The 25858-nt window shown below is 39.3% G+C and overlaps 1 protein-coding gene across 6 annotated transcripts in view; it reads right to left on the reverse strand.

The window, feature by feature from the left end:
- CDH6 (cadherin 6) overlaps positions 1–25858 on the reverse strand; it is a 127476-nt gene that overhangs the window by 57809 nt on the left and 43809 nt on the right. Inside the window, exons 1-2 of one of the 6 annotated variants that reach the window (XM_027074806.2) lie at positions 20228–20901; positions 19031–19142 (exon numbers count right to left, since the gene is read on the reverse strand). The exons of 2 other annotated variants lie outside the window; for them this stretch is intronic. The gene's annotated coding sequence lies outside the window, so the exon portion shown is untranslated. Of the gene's footprint in view, positions 1–19030; positions 19143–19201; positions 20176–20227; positions 20902–25858 lie in introns of those variants that run through there. 3 more of the 6 variants (XM_053201865.1, XM_053201876.1, XM_053201872.1) reach the window with 3 other exon arrangements.

Here is a 25858-nt window from a genome sequence, read left to right on the forward strand (position 1 = left end):
TCTCATATTCTCCATTATTTGCATAGACAAATCCTGCAGTGAAGAATTACACGTCTGTTGCTGCACTCAGTGTGTGCCCCATGGTGCTGGCAGGAAAGAGGGATACAGAGAATGGAGGTGTCAGCTGTTTAAAAGGCAGACTCCTAAAGGCCATTTTAAAGAAAAATCGATCCCTGTGGGTGTTGTGTGGAAACTCTACAAGCTGTTGCCACTTGAATATTAAATATTAGTTCTTTTTAATATCACAGATACCAAAATGTCAAGTATTTTTCTTTCTTTCATTCTTTCTTTCTTTTTTTTTTTTTTTGCTTAGTTGGTAATGAGCTTTTAAAGTGATGCAAATTTAAGCAGTGTTTGCAAGTATGCTAGAACATCTAGTTTTGCTATAACCCAGCTCTTTTTGTATCAACTTGGCAGGGTGTGCCCTTGTTAAAAACTCAATATGCAAAATTACTAAAATTACTATGATCCGCTCATATTTAGTGTTAGCTTTTTAGAGGGATAGACTTCTGTGTGAAATTCATAGTTTAAAAAAACTCCAACGAACTGAACTGTTGAATATATAACTTAGCAATTCTCATTTAATACTTTGTAATAGGCAAGATTGCATGGTGGTTAAGATTATCAATGCTGGAGCCAGATTGCCTGGGTTTAAATCCAGACCCTGTCCATTAGTTGCTGTGAACTTGGGAAAATGCTTAATCTCATCTGTACCTTAGTTTCTTCTTTGTAAATGGGGATAATTACAGTAACTACCTCATAGTGTGTTGTAAGGATTAAGTCATTCCATGCAAAGCACTTCTAACAGCGCGTGGCGCTTAATAAGGTCTTAATAAGTATCAACTGCTATTATTATTATTACTGTTGTTATTACTATTGTTATTGTTACCATGATGCATTGCATATTAAGAATTCATCTATAGCACACTGCAAAAGTCTGCAAAAGATAGCATGGTTCCCTCTTATGCTTGAATATTTTTTAATTTTTCTAGAAGCGCTTCCGAGCAAGTCAAATTCTTTTTTTTAGTCAAATTATTTTAAAATTAAAAAAAATAGAACATCTTTAAAAATCAAAATCACACCATTTGCTAATCATTTTCCTCTGTGTAGACTTCAGTTCGGGATTTCATAGTAATAATAGTATAAAAACAGAGAGGGTGGAAGCTTTATGCCCACTGACTGCATGAAGAATGTGGGCAAAAAGGAAAGTTCACTGGAGGATGGACTCATTCATGGAATCTGTGCTTTTTTTCCCCCTTTCCATTAAAATTTTTTTTAATGTTCATTTTTGAGAGAGACAGAGAGAGCACCTAAGTCTGATGCTCAACCAACTGAGCCATCCAGGTGCCCTTCCTTTCCATTTTGTTGTGTTAAGGTTTTGAAAGTCATCTTTATTCAGGTGGAAAAAATCAGAACCCAGTTTCAACGTAGTAATTTTGCCCTTGTAAAAATGATACCGGACAAACATGTCTTTGTGTAATTTATGTGCTATTTTTATTCTAAAGTTATACTGAATAAGAATATGATAAAGTTTAAATGAGTGATATGTATATATTTTAGACTTTACTTAATTAAAAAATATGAAATAAAAACATATTCCAAGCATACTCTTAGATCCAAAAAACAGGATTCTTAGGATGCGGAATTGCCATAGGTCAAGGAGGGAAAAGCCCAGTGTAGCACAACTTTGAGAAATATGGGAAAGTTGCTGACTTGTAAGCAGTCAAAATACAGGAGTACCACATGGCAAGTAGTAATCAGCTATGCAGGCTCATTTTGTAGATGTCAAGAAGTAAACCAAAAGGATAAAGAGTTAGGGCATGCATAGACACTGAATTTTAAAATAGCAGGCAGGCATGTTATTCAGTCAGGAAAGAATCAGAAGGTTAGAGCGCGAGAGAGCAAACAATGCAAAACAATGTAGAGATTGTACCTTTTTGCCCCCATCCCCTCATGGCACTAAGAACAAATCAGTTAGAAATATCAAAAACTCTATAAAGACAAGACTTGAGCTGCCTAATTGCAGCTTAATGGCAGCTTAGCAATGGACTTAAAAGATTACTTGATAGACTGTGTCTCTACTTTTTATTTTCTTTTTGCTGGGATCTGGGTTTTTTGGGGGGATTTTCTGTTTCTTATAGGCCATCATTTGTACACTCTGCAATGTGATATGCGAAAGTGGTTGATCCGGAAAAATGGTTTGAGTCGTTGCAGAAGCCCTTTCTTAGCGATGTGTAGAAGGTAATTACGATGTTTATGGATAGGGGCACCTGGGTGGCTCAGTCAGTGGCCTGTCTGACTCTTGATTTCGGCTCAAGTCATGATCCCAGGGTTGTGCGATCGAGCTTCACGTCTGGCTCCATGCTGAGCATGGAACCTGCTTAAGATACTCTCTCTCTCTTTCTCTCTCTCTCTCTCTCTCTCTCAACCTCTCTCCCTCCCTCCATCTCTCTCTCTCTCCCTCTGTCCCTCTCCCTGCTCTCTCTCTCAAAGATAAAAAAAAATTTAAAAAAGATGTTTATGGATAGTGGGGCAAGGCCCACACAGCGTTGATAATTGCATATGTTGTAACTTAATTTGCCTGGCAGCCAATATGCATATACATTCAATCTTCACGCGAGTACGTAGCCAAGTCCAGCTTTTATTTAATGAAAGCCATTTAGGAGGAGCCTGGAACTCATTAATTCATGAGCTACCAGTTTAGAATATGTGATAATTAATGCACAAGCTCGGCTAAAGTTTTCCTTTGATTTGCAAAACCTTTTTCCCTAGATTATTGGAAATTAATAATGTAAAAATATTTCATAGGGATATATAGAATGAGAAGATAAACTACAGTGTCTTCAAGTTCCCTAGAGTCCTTTGGAATCACCTTCTATTTGCAAATCATTAATATGCTAATTAAAAACTTCTCTATTGATTGAATTGCTTCTCTGGTGACTTATGTTTGATAACAGTCTGAATGTCTCAACTGTGTTATCTGGTTTTGAGATACTGATTTTATTATACTATTTACAAACAAATAAGTAAATATTAAACAGGTTTAAAAGCAATATAATTACTTTAAAGTTTTAGAATTCAGACTCAGCATACATTTGTTCTATTATTCTTGATTAATTCTAATCAGTGCAATATTGCTATAATGCTACCTAGGCTTACAAATTAAACCAAGCACGTTCATTCTTTGGTATGCAGAGCCTTAACCTGGGCACTAAAAACATAGGAAGCATTCAATAAAACAACATTCTTAATATACTTTAACCATTTACCATAGTGAGAGAATATTTTAAAATCTGGTAGGAAACCGTTTCTTTGAATAAATAGTGTTGCATATAAATGCTGTAGCATGGTATTTTGCATTGATGCTGCTTACAAAAAACACTTCCGAAAATATTGTCTATACATGAGTCATCCTAACCCATTGGCAGAACCCATTAGCAATGCTTTGGCATATGTATTATAAATCCCTTACTAAGTTCTGGTACATTTTCTCACCTTAGATCATTAATGAAGTAGAAAACAACTGGTTATTTACAACTACTTAACATTTCTCCTGACTCTATTGTATTCCAACTCTGAGCCTGAAATTGCTCTAGTCCCACAAAGCCTTTGGGTGCAGTGGGGATGAAGATGGTATTTACTCCATTAGAACCTAGCAAATTTAAGAAACAGAACTGTGATATCAGGATAAACCAAACAGAGGGCAGCCAAAGGTACCCGTGCCTTTCTTCAAGTAAATCTTTAAAAATGTCCGTGTTCTTTATTCTGAGAGAGGAGCTTTACAACCAATTAAGATTTTTCAAGATCAATTATCCGCTCTCCCAAGAAACTTTGTTTTGAATAAGTTGCCTCCTGCTGTGCATAAAAAGTCTACAGTACATGGCTGATCCTCTAGAAGTGGTGGCATAAGGATAGAACCAATTTAAAATTTTTGGTAGAGATTTCACATGAAGTCTTCATTTCTAAACTTCCATTTCATTTTTCTGTAAATGTCAAAGTCACTGTTGAGTAAAATTGGTTCTGTTTCATGTGTGTAATGAACTCCACTGAAATGTGTCAAACAGCTTTGGCACCTCTCATCACGTAGCATTTCTCTTGTGCCAATGAATCATCATGGCAACAGCCATCAAATGATGCCTGATTTTTTTTGTAAATGTTTATATTTGTGGATAATATGCCAATCTGTTTGCAAACTGATGTATTTCCAGATGAAGCTATTTTAACAGTATTACCCTCGTTCTAAAATCACATTCCACACATTGCATTAATGAAGATAAAATCAAATGTGTTACAGCACATAAAATGGTGTTTCATGTGTAGTTGAGGCTCAAGGAATATTTGTTGATGTGAAATACTCATTTGGGACAAGAAACCCCCAAAGCACGAATCAGAGGATAAAGACGAAGTTCTTTTTCCACATGGGGGAAGAATTCCAACCTATTTTATCATGAGAGAAAGTTATCAGGGTATGGTTAGGAACGGACTCTGGCACACCACACATCTGGATTAGAAGCTCAGCCCTACTCAACACTGGCTGGGGATCAACACGTGTCTCAATGTCTTTAAGTATAACATGGGACAATTTTAACAGTACCTACCCCATAGGATGCCTGTGAGGATAAAATGAATGAATTCATGTGAGGTGTTAACAGTAAGATGGCCACAATTACCTAAGCTGTGAAAAAAAAAAAATCTTAGCAGAGGACACACATAGGCTATACCAGGAGCAGAGTTTTGCCTCTTGTGTATTTCTTGTTTGCAATTGAACAGGTAAACCAAAATCAGCCACCAATCTTTAAAGATCAGTGCATGCTCATTTCTGGATTAAGTTGATATCAGGAGTTCTGGTGACATTTTTATTTCTGGAGTGGACGGAGCTCCCTTCCCAAGCATGGCAGGTGCTTCCCCACCAATCCTTAATGACGCTGTTCAATTGCTTGTTTCATTCCTTTATGCATGTTGCCTGGCTCCTGAGGGTGTCTGGGCTTGTGGATGTTGTCTTTTCCCAAAAGATTTACTCAGGCAAACAAAGGAAAAGAGAAAGCATTTTACACCTTTAATTAGATATTCATAGCATGAATTTTAAACAACTTCTGTAGCAAACTATATGTCTAGGTTGCAGAAATGTATGAAAGACTTGATTTCATATTACTCCTTGCTTGTAAGTTAGGCTCTTTGGGAGCTACATTAATTCTTCTGGATGCATAGCCATTTAAGACAATGAAGCTTGAATAAGATTGCAAGATGTCAAAACCCACTTGTACATTAGTGTGAATGATTTCAATGAGTTTGCTCTTCTTTTTCAATAGCTCAATGAGAGGCCAGGCTGAGAGTATTGGCTGGGAGCTGGGGCCGGCTGGAGACAAGGGTTTCTTAGTGGGTGTAAGGAGTTCAGGGCAGATTTAAATTTATTGAATTGTAAAAGCAGGAGTCACATGGTTGGGTTTATCATTAAGTCGTTACGAAACTTGGCACATCACAGATGATTCTAAAGGCTCATACTGGTGCAAAGTGTCATGAGGAGTGGAGATGTTGTATTTAATTTTTCCTGATATTATATCTAAGCCTTTCATCAATTACATGAAGTCTAACTAATAAGTAGTAATACTAGTTAAATCTGCTGTGTTCCATCCCTGACCTTATTATGTGAAGGTACTATGCTAAGTATACCACAGACATGTTTTAATTTAGCCCTCAAGCCCATTCTGTGAGGTGGATAATCTTCTTATAATTTCTGCTGATGAGAAACTAAAGCTTGGAGAGGTTGAGTAACTTGTCCAAAGTGATGCCATGGGTGTGTAATAAAGCCAGATCCTGACCTTGGCACCAGAGTCCTTGCTCTGAACACACCTTGAGGAGTCACAGCTCATGATAAGTGCTCAGTATGGTTGTGACTTTAGAATGGAGTCTTCCAGACTTCCCTAAAATTGTAACAGCCATACAGGTTCCTAGAGGTAAAAATAGTCATCACTAAGTGCATAAGCTAAATAAGAACAGCAAAGGTTTGCTCTGTGCCAGGTAATGGAATAAATGCTCTATAAACATGTAAGTCTTTTTTTTAATGTTTATTTATTTTTGAGAGAGAGAGACACACACAGAGAGAGAGAGAGATGGCGTGTGAGCGGGGGAGGTGCAGAGACAGAGGGAGACACAGAATCTGAAGCAGGCTCCAGGCTCTGAGCTGTCAGCGCAGAGCCTGACACAGGGCTCGAACTCACGGACTGCAAGATCATGACCTGGGCCAGAGTCGGATGTTCAACCGACTGAGCCACCCAGGTGCCCCTAAAGAGGTAAATCTTAAACAAGAATCCTTTGAGATGGAGACTATCATCCTTACCCTCTGCTTCAGAGATGAGAAACACAGGTTTCGAGGGACTGGATCCTTTGCCCAAGGATGCACAGCCAGTGGTTGGCAGAAGCTGGCTAAAACCCAGCAAATCTAGAGGCTCCTTCTTAACTATAACATTCACTGTCTCATTTGTAGTTTGCTCATGGAGACAGCATCTAGGTTTTACTTACCCTCATTTCAGACAAAATTTGAACAAATTTATCACTAGGTTTCTAAATCCCCAGCAAATTAAAGAGATTGGTCTAAGGAGCCCTGGAGGCTGGAGTACCAATTTTAGTAGGAGGCGATGGCTGAGGGGGGCAGAGAGAATGGCTACAAATGGCCAGCAGAAGAACTAAAGACAAAGGATGGAGTCAGGGGCTGGTCTGGGGAAGTAGTGATGCTCTGTGTTCCTATGCCAAGAACAGTGCCTGTGCAGAGTGACAGCGGATAAGCATTTGTAAAATAAGTGCGTGTATGGATGAATGCACAGGCGACTGAGTGCCTGAATTAATGACAGGATGACTCATGGGCGTGAGGATGAACATATGAATTCTTAGCAGCACTTGAGGGTACTACAATGTTGCAAATCTAGCAATGAATATTCATAACGATGACCTGGAATCATTAAGAAAAGGTCCAAGTCTCTTGAATGCTTGAGAAGTCATGGATATGTACAATAAATCTAAGTACGACGACTATCAAAAGTTGTTGTGGTGGTGTTTAGGAGAGCTGGGTTTTAGGTCCCACTTTGTTTCTGTCTTTCTCTTCCCATTTCATCTCAGACAAGCTTCTCTATCTCTCTGAGCTTATGTATGAAATTAGGGCTGGAGTGCTATTACCAGGGAGAGCATAGCATTGTGGTTGGAAGCACAATCCAGCCAGTTAACCCATTTGTATCCCAGCATCAATACTCATTAGTCTTGAGGAGTTGTCAAGTGGCTTGACATGATGTGCTTCAGTTTTCTCATCTTCAGATTGGGAATAGTAAACTTTGGGGTCTTGGTGGAGGGACTTGATAAATAAAACCTGGTTTCTCTTTCAAAGAAATTTCCAAAGAAATTAAGAAATAACGCCTGGGTGGCTCAGTCGGTTGAACGTCCGACTTCGGCTCGGGTCACGATCTCGCGGTCCGTGAGTTCGAGCCCCGCGTCGGGCTCTGGGCTGATGGCTCAGAGCCTGGAGCCTGCTTCCGATTCTGTGTCTCCCTTTCTCTCTGACCCTCCCCCGTTCATGCTGTGTCTCTCTCTGTCTCAAAAATAAATAAACTTAAAAAAAAAATAAAAAAATAAAATAAAAAAATTTAAAAAAGAAATAAAATGAAGAAGTGTGGGGCAGCTGGGTGGCTCAGTCAGTTAAGCGTCAGACTCAGACTCTTTAAAAAAATTATTTATTTATTTATTTTTGAGAGTGACAGAGACAGAGAGTGCATGTGTGTGGGAGGGGGTCGGCGGGGAGGGAAGGGGCAGAGAGAAAGGATCCCAAGCAGGCTCTACACTGTCAGCACAGTCTGATGCAAATCTTGAACTCACAAACTATGAGATCATGACCTGAGCCAAAATCAAGAGTTTGCTTAACAAACTGAGCCACCCAGGTGCCCCTAAGCATCAGACTCTTAGTTTCCCCTAAGGCCATGACTTTATGTTTCATGAGATGGAGCCCTTTGTTGGGTTCTCTTCTGCCCCCCAGCATGGAGCCTGCTTTGGATTCTTTCTCTCCCTCTCTCTCTCTCTGCCCTTCCCCTGCCTGCAGTCTCTCTCAAAATAAATGAACTTTGAAACAAAGAAGTGTTAGAAGGAGACTAAGCAATCACATTTATTACTAAAATAATAAAAGGCAGATTGGAAAGGTAGCTTAGTGTGAGAGCTGAGCAGGCTTGCTAAGTAAACCCCAGCATTCGTCAGAGGCCCCCTGGAGTCAGGGTTGCATTTCGCTTTGTCTTTTACAAAAGCCACGGAGCAGGCTCTGATTCTACATGCAGCGCCAGAGAGAATGACTTCCTGCTCCCACTTCTGGACAGCTAAGGTACAGAACCTGGATGTCTGAAGAAATGATCCCAAGGAATCTGTTTTCATACTCAATAATTTAAAAAGATCATTAGATGGGGCGCCCGGGTGGTTCAGTCGGTTGAGCGCCAGACTTTCAGTTCAGGTCATGATCTCACCGTTCATTGGTTGGAGCCCCCGCGTCAAGCTCTGTGCTGACAGCTCAGAGCCTGGAGCCTGCTTCGGATTCTGTGTCTGCCTCTCTCTCTGCCCCTCCCCCACTCATGCTCTGTCTGTCTCTCTCTCTCTCTCTCAAAGATGAATAAATGTTAAAAAAATTAAAAAAGATCATTAGAGACATCTGTGATCTTGAGAGCCACTAAGTCATGTATTAATTACCAACAATTCTTGTATTCATAACTTTGCTTTTTGGAGTTGTTTACAGCATCACTAAAAGGAAAATGTATGAATAATTTACAGATGGGGAGTTTGAAGCTTCCCTTAAAATATCTTTCACTTCAGGTCAATCAATGCGTTCTAGGCAAAATGAATTCTTTTCCATCTTTCTTCATCTTTCCCACTACACACACACACACACACACACACACACACACACACACACACACACGAGGTGGGGGGCAAGAGAGAGCGAGTGAGCAAGCAAAAGGGATAACGATCTAGATGTTTTTATGTGCTTTGGACATTTGCCGGTTAGCACTGAAAACTACATGCTATTCTCACCCAAAAGGGTAGCACTATTTATAGCTGTGTAGCTCTTTATACCAAGTTTTAATGGGAAAAAATAATCGAACCCCCACTTGATGTTTGGATAGCTTCATTCATTCAATGTGTTTTATGTAACATTTTATTTGCAGAGGATTCATAACCTAAATTAGATGCTTCTCATAATATCCTGGTGTAATAACTTAGAAGACATTTAATTGAATAAATACTGTATAACAACGTAAAGGGGTACTGCAACATTTAAAGATTTATTCCCTGAGACGTACTAAAGTCGAAGGAGGTCTGTGCAGGTAGTGGCATCTTAACTAATCCAGGCTAATGTTAACTGACCATCAAATTAAACCTTCGCAGACAGGAAGACAATGTGCTTCAATGGGTTGCTGGATGTTTTATCAATTTTGATTGCCTTCATTTTAAAAACTTTAATTAGAACCTCTGTTTACTTGAGTCAAATTGTGCATAAAATATCATGCAAAACATTTTAAGAGGGAATTTTAATTATACCACTAAAGAAATGCCCTTGTTCAATGTTTACTAAACACTTGCCAGAACAAGTTAATTAATACATGTTTAAATAAGTGAAAGAAAAAGAAGGGAAACAAAAAAAAAATCACGTTCATCTTTTGTCAAGTTTTACTGCAGTTGTCAAAGAAGTTCAATTTCTAATTTAACGACTGTGCTGTTACAGTGTACATGTGTAATTATAAACAATGGGGCACCGGAACACAATGACGGCCAGCGGAAAGCTAATTCCCACTGGAAGTTGTTGTTCAAAATAATTGTGCGTTGTTACTTGATGTTCTGCAGTCATCAAATCAAGCACTTTGTAGTGCTCATTCATCTATTTATTTATTCCATGGTAGAAGATTGGAATGTTCAGTTGGCATCTAATATGGACTTTTAATTGTTTAAAGCTACAGAAAAATGCTTTTTAATAGAAAAAGCATAATGTGTAGACAAAAAAAATTTGATGATGTTGAATTTTTAGTTCTCATTTTAATATGCCACCAACTTTTTTACTTTATTTTTTTTTTAGAATCCTGATTTTTCTCATGTATGAATGTAAACCATGATTGGCTATGTTAGTAAAGATTGATATTGGTAAACATTTGATAATTTAATAGAAAAGCAAAATGAAATCAATGTTTCTTGGATATACCCTATCTCAGTAGCTTTATGAAAAATTGGAAGAAAAAGTACCCAAATTAACTTAGAAATCTTCTGGAGAAAGAAAATGCACATATCCCATTAATGATCTCTACCATAATCAAGAAGCCTATTCTCTTACATAGCGTAACCCACACAGTCCTATTGTAGTTTACTCCACTAGTGTTGAAACTGATCACCAAATTTCTCAAATCCTGTAAGAAGCCACAACCTGTGCTGGTCTGGGAAGCGACAGTGACTTAGGAGCAGGTCTCCCTTGGGTGTCCTACTTGAGGTTCCACTGATGGGCATGGCCAGGCCCATCAAGACAGTTAAATTAAGCCTCAATGGGATTTTTATAAAAATTACATATGATACAGTATGTAGAACACTCACCATGTTGCCGTGTAAACAGGCACTGAATATGAGTAGTATCCTTTTTGGTAAGCTCATTCATTGCTTACAAAGAACTGATGTTATGCAGTGCAAGAATAGTACATATGAACAATCTGCAGTCTTTGGGCCACTTAATATTAGTAAAAAACATGAAGTCAAAATATCATAAAAGGCAGCCTACTTAAAAAACAAAACAAAAAGTGTTTTCTTCTATATATTATTTTTCTTTAAAAATTTTTAAAAATATTTATTTATTTTTGAGAGAGACAGAGCATGAGCAGGGGAGGGGAAGAGAGAGAGAGAGGGAGATACAGAATCCAGGTGGGCTGCAGGCTATGAGCTGTCAGCACAGAGCCCAATGTGGGGCTCAAACCCAGGAACCACAAGATCATGACTTGAAGTCCGATGTTCAACTGACTGAGCCACCCAGACAACCCTCTTTAAATTTTTTTTTAATGTTTATTTTTGAGAGAGAGAGAGAGAGAGAGAGAGAGAGAGAGAAATGGGCAGAGAGGGAGACACAGAATCTGAAGCAGGCTCCAGGCTCTGAGCTGTCAGCACAGAGCCCAGTGCAGGGCTCAAAACCATGAACAGCAACATCATGACCTAAGCCAAAGTCGGATGCTTAACCGACTGAGCCATCCAGGCGCCCTCTGACATCCCTCTTTTAAAGAAGAAAACTTTATATCTAGAAAAAAGCATGTTTGATACTTAAGCATGCCACTGACTTGCTCTGTAATTTCAGCTGGCAGGGGAAATAGAATTTCCTAATGAATTTTTCCTAATAAAATAAGAACCTGAAGTGCCAGCATGTTTGCACACCTACCAATTATGAAGTGAGTTTCCCAGGATATTAAAACTAAGCCAAAATATAATTTAGTCCTATAAACTACTGTCAAACTCAGCTATAGTTACATTTGAAGGATCAGGAATTATTTGATTAGCAATTGATTAATGGGCTTTAATGTGACTATTTTTTCCAAAACGCAGAATTTCTTTGTAAAATGAGTATTTTTTCCTATGAAGAAAATATTATATGTACCTAATATATATGTATAGATATATATTTAAACACTGTAAAGACATCTTTGAGAGTCAAGTGTTTCTGACATCCTAACCTTAGAAGATGTTGCAACTCTGTCACTGATACTTCAGATGACTGTAAATAAAAATCAGGTATCCGTGGTTATAAATACTCTGTTTCACATTTTCTTTAGCAACAGCAAAAAATTTCAATTAATTGAATCTCAGCCAACTACAAATAATGCCAGAAGTGCAATACTTGGTGTACCAGGTCATGGGCAACCATTAATTAAGATGCAAAGGATCAGCACTAAAGGCCCCCAATACCAGATTTTTGTCCCAGAATTTTTTTTTGATGGGTATGGACTGAAATATCTATAAAATGCACTTTCAGCTATATGGGAAAAGAGAGAATTGGGTACAATCTTTATTTTGCTTGCTCTGGAATTTTTGATAAAGTTCTGAAGTGTCATTTTTGAAAATGAAGATGAAAATAATCTTACTTAAGGATTTTTATTTATAGACTAGAAAAGCCCTTTAAATTCCATGTTATATTTATTTGTTTAAATCTTTATTCTGAGAGAGAGAGAGAGAGAGAGCAAGAGCACACTCTGCATGTGAGCACCAGCAGGAGGAGGGGCAGAGAGCGAGGAGAGAGAGAATCCCAAGCAGTCTCCGTGCTGTCAGCACAGAGCCCTATACGGGGCTCAGTCTCACCAACCATGAGATCATGACCCGACCCAAAATCAAGAGTCAGGCACTTAACTGACTGAGCCACCTAGGCGTCCCCATGTTATCTTTATTTTAAAGGAACACCGATTCAATGATTTCCCATTGGAGAGATGGAGGGGAAGATGAAGATCTTTTTAAAAATGGTTAAAGCCACCAAATGTGAAATTTGTAAACTGTTATATACTGATTTAGAAATTTTTCCCCCAAATAACCCCCCAAAAGGCCAATAGAAATTATTTTCAAGAGACAATCCACAATCTTTCATAGTATCTAAATTTTGAAGGGCAGTATAATTGTGTGCATGCCCATGTGTGCATGCCTGTGTGGGGTGTGTGTGTGTGTGTGTGTGTGTGTGTGTGTGTTGCTTTCCAGAATGTAGATATTTCTTCATGTTGCTTTATGGTAGTTGAGTTCAAACAAGAAGAATTCTCAGAAAAAGATCAGTACAACTTGTTAGCCTCCAATTTATCATCCACCTATCCAAGATTTAATGGTTGCGTTAACCCGGAGTCTCAAGAATAATTATAGTCTAAACCAAGTCCTTAAAGTAAGGAGATGAAAAGAACTGTATAAAGCGAAGGCTGTCATGAAATAGAAATTGCACAAGCAAGGGAACTTTCATCGTGTTGAGTAAGTACTTTACTATGGGATTCTTTTTTAAATTAAGGTGCCAGGTAAGTTGGATGAAAATAAAATATGTATGATTAGCAGGGAATACCTTGGCCCAGAGTAGTTGGATAGGAGTGGAAAAAGGACAGAGAGGTGGCTTTTTCCCCCCAAGTCATTACCAGCTTAGTTCACAGAAAAGTTATTTCAAATACTTTCTTTGAAAGACTGCTTTGAGGTCTGCTTTTAATTTGAACAGTTAAATATCATATTCATGCCAATGAATCTTTTTCCTCGTTTTAATATCATTAAGAAGAAAGCCTCCCAGGCCAGAGTGAATAGTGTAATTGCTTAAAAGAAGAAATATATAACATGCATATTTAATTCAAACCTTTAAAACAATTTCCTTATGTTGACTTGGCACCTTTGTTTATGTAAGACAGCCTTTTAGTTTTTTAAAAAACTAAACTACATCGTACCATATGGAAAAATCTCTAGAATAAGATTTTAGCAAAATACTCTTTCACAGCTCTTTCTCCGGTTGTATCTGTCTTCCCTGGTTATATATCTGTTTAGGCTGCAGGTCAGTTTTATAGGATCTTTAAATTTTCTAATACAATTAGAGTAAGCCACACTGTATAAATCTGAAAACCTCCTAAGAACAAGATAGGAGGTATCATGAAACTTAGGTCATAAATTCTACAAACAAGTGCTTTGAAATTTTCCATGTCTTGAAATGCTCCCACCAACTGAAGAATATTTGTTTTTGTGAAAACTTTCTAAAAAATAGAATGAATCGCCACTTTTCATAGCTCAACAGATTGCTGTCTGCATGCACGACATTTCCTACTGCTTATAACTAAAGAGAAATGACTTTGGCACTTTATCTGTTTGATGAAAGACTGTTATTGCTATTGCCCTGTGAGACACCAATCCACCTGCCACAGCATCCCTGGCTGTCTGAGGCAATCCTCTCCAGTTGGTGTGGGAATAGCAAACCAATATGTCACCGGATAGAAGTAGCCACAGCATTCCAGCTAAGAGATGGGGCTTTGGAATCGGCCAGGTATAAGTTGAAATTTTTATTTACTTATATGACTTTGGACCTGTTAGGTAGCCTTTTCACGTTTTAGCCTTTTCACTTTTAAACTGAGGATGATCATATTTAGGTCCTGGGGTATTAATGTGGAGATTGAATGACAGGGTGTACAGAGGGAGTAGATACATGATAGCTATTACTAGGTCATATTTTGGTGAAGGTCTGAGGGAGTGAAAGCTTTGGAGATGTTTTTCTTTTCCATCATAACTTTCACATATGGTGGCTCACTGCCCCTCAAACTTTTCTGTGGAAATGTACTGAATAAAGATCCCTCAGAGGTATGGGAGCAGGACCCAATGGGTGAAATTTATTAAAGCCTTCAATTTTAAACATTTCAGCATATTTTGTATTCTACTCAATAATAGATCTAAATTGTTTTATTACTCATTTTTGCCCCTCAAATCTTGTAAATCTGATGCTCTGGTGTTACCTTCACACTGTGGCTTTGCCTGGCCTCTGTGGGGCCTAAGAATACCTGTGGGGCATAAGAATGGCCAGCTTGGGGCCCACTGCAGAAAAACCAGACAATTCAGATTTCTATTAACTCTGTTTCCTAGTGCCCTTGTGCTGATGGTAGGCAGAGCTTTCTTTCTCTGACCACTCCATCTCATTCCAAAATGAAACATAGTCAGGGTAGGTGTTCTCTTATGTATTATCCTTGCCATTTTATTTTTTTTATTTTTTTTTCAACGTTTATTTATTTTTGGGACAGAGAGAGACAGAGCATGAACGGGGGAGGGGCAGAGAGAGAGGGAGACACAGAATTGGAAACAGGCTCCAGGCTCTGAGCCATCAGGCCAGAGCCTGACGTGGGGCTTGAACTCACGGGCCGCGAGATCGTGACCTGGCTGAAGTCAGACGCTTAACCGACTGCGCCACCCAGGCGCCCCTATCCTTGCCATTTTAATTAAAAATGTTGGCTGACTTGGCTGAGAAATAGGGTGCAATGGGGAAGGGGAAGGGGATTGAGAGAAAAAAAATTTATTTCTTAGTGAAAAAAATTAAGTAAAATATATTAAATGGTAAAACATATGCCACTTTATGTTGGCCTTTCCCCATCCCTATGTTGGTGTCCTTTAAGAAAATGTTAAGATAGCCTTAGAATCAGGAGGGTTGCTTAAAGATTATGGTATATGCTCAGTAGGGGTTGAATTTCATTCTATAAGTCTTGGGAAAACTTGCGGGTAATTTTGCAGATTAAGTGGGGAGGAAGATAATAACATGCTTTGGGTGACTTGCTATGTAGACAACTGGGTCTCAGCTGAGGCTAAATAACATTTCTTGTAAGTAAAAATTCAAGATAATAATAAATCAATACAATAAATAAACAAATAAATAACAATAATGTTGCATAAATAAATAATTTCATGATATAAATAATAAAATTGTTTGTATTAGTTCTCAGCCTTCTGTCACTCTGATAGGTTAAACAACTATCTAAGTCTTTTTTCTCTTTTTCAAGTTTTTATTTAAATTCCAGTTAGTTATCATACAGTGTAATATTAGTTTCAGGTGTAGAATTTAGTGATTCATCACTTACATACAACACCCAGTACTCATCACAAGTGCCCTCCTTAATGCCCATCACCCGTTTGGCCCACATGTGAGTGAGTCTGTTTCTTGGTTTGCCTTTCCTTTTCCCCCCATGTTCATCTGTTTTGTTTCTTAAATTCCACATGTGAGTGAAATCATATGGTATTTGTCTTTCTCTGACATATTTCACTTAGCGTTATATTCTCTAGCTCCATCCATGTTGTTGCAAATGGCAAGATTTCATTCTTTTTTTATGGCTGAGTAATATTCCTCTCTCTCTCTCTCTCTCTCTCTCTCTCTCTCTGTGTGTGTGTGTGTGTGTGTGTGTGTGTGTGTGTGTATCACATCTTCTTTATCCATTCATCTGTCAATGGACATTTGGGCTCATTCCGTAAATTGGCTGTTGTCAACAAAACTAAAAGGCCACCTATGGAGTGGGAGAGGATATTTGCACATGACATATCTGACAAAGGGTTAGTATCCAAAATATATAAAGAACTTATAAAACTGAACATCCAAAGAACAAATAATCCAGTTAAAAAATGGGCAGAAAACATGAAAAGACATTTTTACAAAGAAGACATACAGATGGCCAACAGATATATTAAAAGATACTCAACGTCACTGGGCATCAGGGAAGTACAAGTCAAAAGTACAATGAGATATCACCTCATACCTGTCAAAATGTCTAAAATTGACAACACAAGAAAAAACAGGTGTTGGTAAGGATATGGATAAAGGGGAACCCTCTTGCATTGTTGATGGGAATGCAAACTGGTGCAGCCACTCTGGAAAATAGTATGGAGGTTCCTCAAAAGGTTAAAAATAGAACTACCCTACTATCCAGCAATTGCACTACTAGGTATTTACCCAAAGGATACAAAAATATTAATTCAAAGGGATACATATGCCCCAATGTTGAAAACAATTATCCAACTTAAAAATAAAACCCCATAGAGTCTGTCCTCTGTTCACCATCAGACTTTTCAACCCTTTGTGCTGGGAAACACAGGTTGAAGAAATTATAGAGATAATTGTGGTACTTGTTAACATTTCATCCTGGTCAAAGGCCCATAAGGTAGATAGAGGGAAGAAGAGAGAGAGGGAAAAAGAGGAAGATTAAGAGCAAACTCTGCGATGGTCCCCTAATAATTGGGGAAAGGATGGAAATCAAATCTAAACTTATCTCCCACTGTTTGTTTACATTTTATGCAATGAAAGTAATATATACTTGTTGGGGCCCATGACATATTTGGCCTTTATTACTTCATAGATGGGCTATTTATTGTCTCAATTCTGTGTCATACATGTGTGATGATCAAAAAAAACTTGTCTTACTGTAAATCTTCCCTTCTCAGCTGGGGCTTGCTTCCTGCTAGAAGTACGTGGTGGAGAAAGGGACAGGGTTTTGCTGTTCCCAGTCTCCCAGTCCTGAGGCCCCAATTCATTATCTTCAGTGCCTGCCTCCTGTCAACATTGAAGTTGTTAGCAGGGAGGAAGGGTAAGGTAATGGGACAGTACTTTATGCTTTCTAGGCCTGTCAAATTGTTCAAGCTGATGTTTCCGTGTGGCTCAAGTATATTATTAAAATGGACTTTCCTATCTTGGGGCACTTTGATGGGCTTCTAAGAGGTTTCTTACTTCTGGCCCCTCTTCTACAGCCCCCTTGCTCCAGGCTTATATGGTCTACTCAGGATGGCCTAAGAGGACTATTCATGGCATCTGGACACTTTTATATTCTTCATGCTGAGGTCACCTTGCTCCCCCAGGAGGCTCTATTGTATAGAGCCTGATGACCACCCCTCCTCCACTGGTTCTTTTCCCTTTGGCCCACATGTGTTCCCAGGAAACATTCACATACATATCCCTACACACTCCTTGGAATGCCCCAGGTCTCTTTCCCAAATAGTGAGGTAGTCCCTCTCTCAGACCCCAGTTGACAGCCTGCTCTCCCTGTGTCCAGCACGAGCCAGGAACTGGCCCCCTTTGTGTCGCCCAGCTGCAGGGGCACCTCTCACAACAATCTGGGTGGTCCCGTGGATGTCTCTCTTAATACTGAAGTCTCTCTTGATTAGGTTTAGGATGGGAAGGTGGCAGACCCTCCTACAAAGGAGGGTGACGATTTGGTTATGACAGAACCTGCCAGTAATCTCTCCTTGAAATCCTCACTCTGATCCCCTTTTATTTTCTCCACTTGGTGAGGGTGGCCTTCGTGTCATTTATGAATTCAGCACCTGATGGGAGTTGAACCCACATCCTTGTTGCCTATGCTATCTTGGTAACTGAGTTTTAACTGGGTTAAGGAGAGTCTTCTTCCTTACTATACACAAATCTGGCTTAATTCAATTAGGTAAAATAAGCAAACTCCCCATGATAACTAAATTTAAAAATATAGAAACATGTCATCAAAATTAAGTCACTGCAACACATTTAACTTCTCTGGCAGGTAATTGGGCACTTAGAGTTTGATTTGACCATAAAAACAAGTCTGCACAAAATCAGTCTGAAACTGTCATAAAAAGAAATGAACTTTAAGACTGTATCAAATTCACATCGTGAGCTTTTTCCTCGAAAAGCGATATTTATAGGCTTGGTGCCAACCCTGTAAATGCAATCTGAAGCAAACATTTCCTTTGCACATTTTCATGAGATGCCTTTGATTATGTTGAACAGAGAGTGGATAAGGTACTGGTTTGTTTTAAAGTTGTATAGCAGAGTTCCAGGTTTGAGCATGAGCTGTAGTTACCTCTGGGATTGCAACTGGTCTAGATGTGCCTGGCAGACTCTTGGGGTCAGTCTGCCCAGAGTCTGTGAGCATGAGGCACCATGATGCCTCCCGGGAGAGAAATTGTCCTTAGGGAGGGAAGTGTCAAGTAGACAAGCTTGAACCTGTAATGAAGCCTCAGCCATCACATGGGAAGGACAATTCTGAGCACAGCATGATGCTGCCATTTTGATTTGTCCCCTTAGGGACTCAGGTCTGGATCTTACGGAGGAGGGGGCTGCAAAGAAACTGAAAGAGCTATTTTCACTAAAATCTTCTGAGACACTGAAGATTCAGATGACCTGAATATTCCCAAACCCCAGTTGATCCCTGTGCCTTCCTGACTAGAAAAAGCAGCACCTCCTCTGTCTGTTAGACTGATATAATCTTGCTTAAAGACAGCCTAGTAACCCCAAATCTGGATAGTTACCCTGCAAGGGGATGACAGCTCTCCTCATGTCCCACCTTACCAGGCATCACTACCTCTAGACCTGTATCCAGCAGTGGACCTCATTGGGCCTCCATGGGGCCAATTACAAAACCAGATCCAAGAGAAGAAGTCTCTCACAGAAAAGAACTGTAAGATTTTGAGGAATATGTGCTTGGATGGATTCTAAGGGTGTTATAGCAGGTAAGGAGGAACACAAGTTTAGATTGAGCATGTGTGCACTTACCAGGTATTCTTGGTTCTGTGTGGTTGGTTAACTCAAAAGTGGCTTCAGCCATTGCCAGTGTTGAAAGAAGTTCAGAGGCCAGAGATTCATTGGTATAATATAATAGAAGGAACTGAAAGATTTAGGGAGATAGGAAGTTGAAGTGGATATATTTTGTTACTATTCACCCACCTTAACTAGACAGCCTTCAAGCTACCTCTACGTGTCCCAGAGAATACTCCTTTCCTTCATATACTGAGAAAATATACCAGCATTTTTGCAAGGGGCCATGGGGTTGTTCTCTGTAGGCTGGTGATGAATGTGGTGATGCCACTATTGAAAAGGACTTCTTAGTTGCCATGGTGATTGTATGCTGCCAGGATGGTAGAGGCAATGTGCAGTATATGACTTCAAGAGACAGGTGAGCATGGCATCATAATACACACTTCAGCCAGAGTGGTGACCTGTGGAAATCTTTGGTGGCAGCTACTGGATCGTAGAGATCTTTGGACTAAAATAGTCTGCTAAGGTCTTCCTTGATCTGTAGAGCCGACAGACTCCAGATTTGGCAAGTAGACTCACCCCATATAGAGACCAAGCCTTTAACAAAATTCTAAGACTTGAGGCAATTCCTAGACCTAGTAACTGTGAATGAAGAAGAGGCTTGAAATCTTTGAGATCAGACTTTTTATAGAACCCAGCCTTCCCTAAGGGTCTTGTAACTATTTACCAGAGTTACTGTGTACAAGGAAAGAGAGAGATCCCAAAGTCTTCACACTGTTAGCGGTGGCCTCTCTCTGAAATTCCACTGGGATGGTATTGCTTTTGGTTTACTCTGTTAGACAGAGGGATCTCCTTTGACTTCCACTTGACTCCTTCTATTACAATGCTCCCATTCCAGGAATCAGGGAGCTAATGTAGAGATTTAGTTCTTGAGTTTATCTGTTCCAACTACTGTTCCAACTATATACTCAGTAACTGAATTGTAGTGGGCATGTGGACACTGGCTTTGAGATGAAGTTAATCCTGGGGCCCAGATGCCACTGTGGTATACTGGTCACGATGGGGGTTTAATGGAAGTCAAGAGGAAAGTGGAATGTATTTTATACTTGATTATGGTGAACAGAGAGTGGATAAAATACTGGTTTGTTTTAAAGTGATGTAGCAGAGCTCCAGGTTTGAGCACGAGCATGGTATAAAATCCAAAGCAGTTCTTACCACTCTGTAAGAAGGACTTGGAAACAACTTGGCTGCAGGTCAATTCTATCAGATCTCTTCCCTCCTGGAGTAGGCACTTACACTGGGTATAGATTTGCTTCCCCTGCATGCCATGATTCTGCTGCTACTGCCATCCATGGGCTTAACATTGCCACATTTGCTGTCATCATAATAAGCCACCCAATATTGCTCTGAATAAGAAACTTCTTTTATAGGAAAAAAAAAAGTCAAGCAATGGGTGAATGCCCATGGGATTTTCTGATGTTACCATTCACCCAATTATCCTGAATCAGCTGGCTTTAAAGAAGAGTGAGTTGGCCAACTGAAAACTCAGTTACAGATGCAATTGGGAGACATCATTGTGAGACCGCATCACTGTCCTCCATTATGCTCTAATCTAGTGAATAGCATATGGTGCAGTTTCTCCATAAATAGAATTCCTGGAGTAGAATGGCAGCTCTCATTATTACATCTAAATTTCACTTATATTTTATTTCTCAATCTCACAGACTTGGGTTTTGCTGGTTTAAAGATCTCATGATGCAAAAAAAAAAAAAATCGCCTCCACTAAGGGACATAACAATAGGTCCATTTAATTGAATGTTGGGACTGCCACCTGGTTATTGGGCTTTGCATGCCACTGGGCCAACAGGGAAATAAGATGTCACTGTGTTGTGGGATTCTGTCTGATTATTTGGGCGGGGTGGGGGGAGTTGGTGCTCTATAATAGGGGGTAAGAGGATCCCAGGTATTTTCTTAAGTGACAGTCTTGCCATGGAAGGTGGTAAAAGAAGTAAAAGGAGAGTGGAACAGCCCTATAGCAGAGACTGTGATATCGCCAAAACACATTTCCTTTTCCCTCCTAGGTACAGGGCTATATTGTAGTTTCCAGCCTGCCTTGCATCTAGTAGTGAGCATGTGACTGGGATATTTCAGAGGATTGTGAAGAAAGCATTATATACTACTTGCAGCCCTAGCCTGTGAAAACCTCTTGTGCAATCTTCTGTGTCCTCTTTCCTTTGAGGCTGAATGTTGAGAATTCCAGGGCTTTATAGCAGGGCAGAGCTATAAGATAGAAGGAGCCAGGCTATCAGAAGACATCATCGTCAGTCCAAGGACACTCTCTTTGGGCTTTATTTCAAAAAGGAATAAATGTCTTTTGGGTAAAACCACTGACAATTTCAGATTTATCTATTACAGCAGCTGGCATTACCTCAACTAATTATAAACCCCTTTAAAGCATGATTGTCCCATGAGTCAATGGCACACTTAAAAAGAAAGTCTGACCACAGGACTTTATGCCTCTATTCTATTCAATAAGAATGCTCTCTGGATGAAGAGATCCAAACAGCAAGAGACCACAAAGAAATCTAAACACAAAGGTTGGAAAAGTTTGAGCCAGAGAGGATCTCTCACCCTAGGAAACTGCAGTTGGGGGACCCTTGTTGGATGCCTGAAACACTCACACTTGTTTCTTTCTCATGGGAGAGCTTTATCTCAAATGTCTGCCACACAGCCAGTGTTGATGGTCAAGGGACACCATGGCCAGTAAGATAAGAGACACTTGCTTTGTCCATCTCTTTCATCTCTGCACTTGATGATGAGGATTGAGAACCAGAAGACTGGTGGTAATGAGGAGGAGGGAAATAGGTTGTCTCCCCTCCATGTTCTGGGCACTGCAGCCTAAATGTGATGAAGGCAGCGAGAGAGGTTGAGTTCAGACCTGACATTGGAACATTCAACTGGACGGAACTAGCCTGGCCTATAAAACAGCAAGGCAACCAGAAAGTTATGGAATTTGCCCAAGATAAATAGGGTGGGGAAAAGAGATTCAACAGAGCATGTGAGAATGTAGCAACTGGAGGAATGGAAAACCATTTCATACTGTTCGACTCTGTTAAACAGAGGTTAGAGTGACACTATCGTCACAGGCTCTCTACGTTTCCCTCTATGTTGCCAGATGAGCATGGAGAATGATGAGAACGAATCCTAGCATTATGACTTATAATTGTGGGAGAAACAGTTTCATATTAGTAAACAAAAATTGCTGTGTTTTCTTCTTGGCAATTGGTGGGCTGTCTGAGAAGATGGAGGTTTTCATGAGGCAGGGGGGAGGGAGGAATTCTTGCTGGAGTTTCGTGGGATATAAGGTGGAGGTCTCATTTATTTAGCATTGTATTTTCTGCTCTAAAAGTGACCTAAATGATCTGGCTGTGCCCTACCGCACTTTGTCTCTAAGTGAAGGTCAAGATGCCTCAGGCGCTGATGTTGGTGAAAATATTCCCTCACTTGCCCTCCATGAGCCAATGTTTGTGGTCTGGCACACTGTGTTTGCTTCTCCCTCTTTCCCCAGCTGGAAGGAAGAATACACAAAGCTAGCATTTCCTACAGGAAATTTCCTCCAAGTGTGTTCCACAGGAATCTAGTTCCATGGGATGTTTAGTGATGCTACAGAGGAAGAAAAAAATTCTCTATGATCAAATCACTTGGGTAAATCTGGATTAAACAAAGAAGAGTTTTTTTTCTTTCTTTCTTTTTAACAGAACTTTTCTTAAACTCTATGATGCTAAAGTATGTGCTGGAGCTCAGGACAGAAATACCAAGAGCACAATTTCCTAGACTTCTACATCTGCCCCCCCCTTTTTTTTTTACCCCAGAGGACTGAGTGTTCATCAGCCCATACTTTGAGACCTGCTGCTCCAATTCAGTTCCCCTTTAGCAGAAAAAAATCACAAGTAATGAATTGATGTGAATAAAAAGAGAAAGTGAAATTCTATTCATTTATCTAAAAGACCATTTGAAGAATTGTCTGTGTGAAAATCATGTGCTTTTTTTTCCCCTGGACTAGAGAGAGGGCAGACCGTCCCTTGATAAAGTGAATTTCCAGTGAAACAGGAATGCATGTTTCATCCCAACGCCAAAGAGCTATAGATTCCTCTGTGACTCTTCTAATATGTATCTTTTATGCAAGTGAGTTTTAAAATGAATACTATGCATTTGCCCTGTCAGGTTTTTCACTTTTCATCACAGGCACCACCTTTAAACTGCCCATGTGGATAAGAGAAGCAGCACCTGCAAGTCCCACATTTTGTTACAATCAGAGCAGACCCTAAGTTCACCTTGCTTCCAAAGGCGAGTTTATTAACCATTTATTTATAAATATTTGTTTCCATATACTTCTAGGAAATGCTTTTTTATACCACTGCACATCTTTATATCAATGATTTCTGATGAGTTAAATTTTATACAAAAATTCTGAATATAAATGGAGAAATAATCTTCTTCCGAAATAGAGATTAGAAATATGGATTTGGGGGGCACCTGGGTGTCTCAGTTGGTTAAGCATCTGACTTCAGCTCAGGTCATGATCTTGCAGTTAGTGAGTTCGAGTCCTGTGTCAGGCTCTGTGCTGACAGCTCAGAGCCTGGAGCCTGCTTTGGATTCTGTGTCTCCTTCTCTCTGTGCCCCTCCCTCACTCACTCTCTGACTCTCAAAAATGAATTTAGAAAAAATTAAAAAAAAGAAATATGGATTTGGTAGTCACCTAAAGTATGGGAGCAATAAGTAAGTCAATTCTCATTATTCAAAGAAATAAATCTAAACTTGCAGTCAAGAAATCCAGTTTCTATTTCTTCTGTGTTTCTAATAAGTTCTGTGGCCATTGGCAAGTTTCTTCATTTTTCTAGGCCTCAGTTTCTTCAACTGTAAAATAGAGGGCTGGAGATGATATCCTCTAGGGATCTTTGAAGCTATAAAATTCTGATTCTATTTGTTTTCCCCAAATTTCCACATTTAGCAGATTTCATTAGGTATCTGTCATTGTGATGCCCCAAAGAGGAACAGTTATGGTTTCTAGAACCACACATCTATGGAATGTTGAAATAGATGACCTAACTGGAAATATCATACCCCATTATTTTATAAAGGATAGAACCAGCATGGATCTTCTAACCATCAGTCAAAATTGCATTTGGGCATTTGGCTACTTAAGTGTGTCAATTTTTTTCCTAAATGTAGATAGAGAAATAAATTTATGACTCGAAATTCAAATCTTTTTTTTTTTGAGAGAGAGAGCATGAGCAGGGAGGGGCAGAGAGAGGGGGAGAGAGAGAGAGAGAGAGAGAGAGAGAGAGAGAGAGAGAGAGAGAGAGAGAGAATCCCAAGCAGGCTGCACACTCAGCATGGAACCCAATGTAGGGCTTGATCCCACAACCCTGGGAGCATGACCTGAACCCAAATCAAGGGTCAGATGCTCAACCGACTGAGCCACCCAGGCACCCAGACTAACTTTTAACTTTTTAGGGAAAAACTGATATAGTCATAGCACAGAGAACAGGCAAACATTTCTAGAGCTGTGATGACCCATATAGTAGCCACTTGTTACATGTTTCCATCAAGCACCTGAGATGTTGCTAGTCTGAATTGAGATGTGGATAAAATACATGCCAGATTTTGAAGACTTGGTGGGGAAAAGAAAAGGGTCAAATACATCACTAGTAATTTAAAAAATATTGATTGAATGCTGAAATGATAATACTTTGGATCTATTGGGTTAAATAAAATATATTATTAAAATTAATCTTACTGTTTTCTTTTACTTTTTAAAATATGGCTATTAGAAAATGTAAAATTACATATGTGGCTTTTATTATATTTCTAGTGGACAGTGCTGTTCTAAGGGATTCTGTCATGCTAATGAAAGTAAAGATGCTTTACATACCAACGCTGAATTCTACTTTATCCCTATAGAAACATGAACCAATATAAGTAGCTCCAAACTTTGAAGTAGGCTGTGTTTCAAATTCTTATGTCACTTTTCTCTCAATTAGAATGATTTTTTTTTTTACATTGAAACAGTATTATGAAAGATTGGATAGTTTCCTAGCTCCTTCTATAGTTTATTTTACCTTTAGTGCAGCTAAGATATTACATATTAGCAATCAAAATATTAGAATGGTAATTAAATAAATGAATAAAACAAGAAATCTTTTTGTTTGCTTTGGTTATTTATGCTTGAGTCAATTCTGTTCAGCCAAAAGAGAAATATAAGATGATAGAAAACTTCAGTGAGGTCCTTCAGAGGACTGTGAGGCACTTTCAAAGATTTAAATCTTATGTCTGTCATTACTTCAGAAGTCACTGTTTCACTGTCTTTAAGACATATGTAATTCTTTCTTTCTTTCTTTCTTTCTTTCTTTCTTTCTTTCTTTCTTCTTTTTTATGATTATTTATTTTTGAGAGAGAAAGAGAGAGACAGAGTGCTAGCAGGGGAGCGGCAGAGAGAGAGAGGGAGATAAAGTATCTGAAGCAGGCTCCAGGCTCTGAGCTGTCTGCACAGAGCCCCACACGGGTGGTGACCAGGAGCTCGAACCTATGGACAGCCAAATAAAGACCTAAGCCGGAGTAGGATGCTTAACCGACTGAGCCACCCAGGAGCCCCAAGACGTATAATTCTTTCACTTCATTGTTACTTATTGCCAAGAAACAATTACAGGAATTGTTTTGATATGCGACGGTAAAAACAAAAGAGAAGTAGAAGCAGAATTTAGAAAGAGTTCTTTCTACTTTCAGAAGGACAACTGAACCGAGATAGCTTGCTCTGAATTTGGGTGCAAGCCAAACCGTGTTGGG

This window comes from Acinonyx jubatus, chromosome A1, assembly GCF_027475565.1.
Source record: "Acinonyx jubatus isolate Ajub_Pintada_27869175 chromosome A1, VMU_Ajub_asm_v1.0, whole genome shotgun sequence".
In the NCBI taxonomy this organism is placed as follows: Eukaryota; Metazoa; Chordata; class Mammalia; order Carnivora; family Felidae; genus Acinonyx; species Acinonyx jubatus.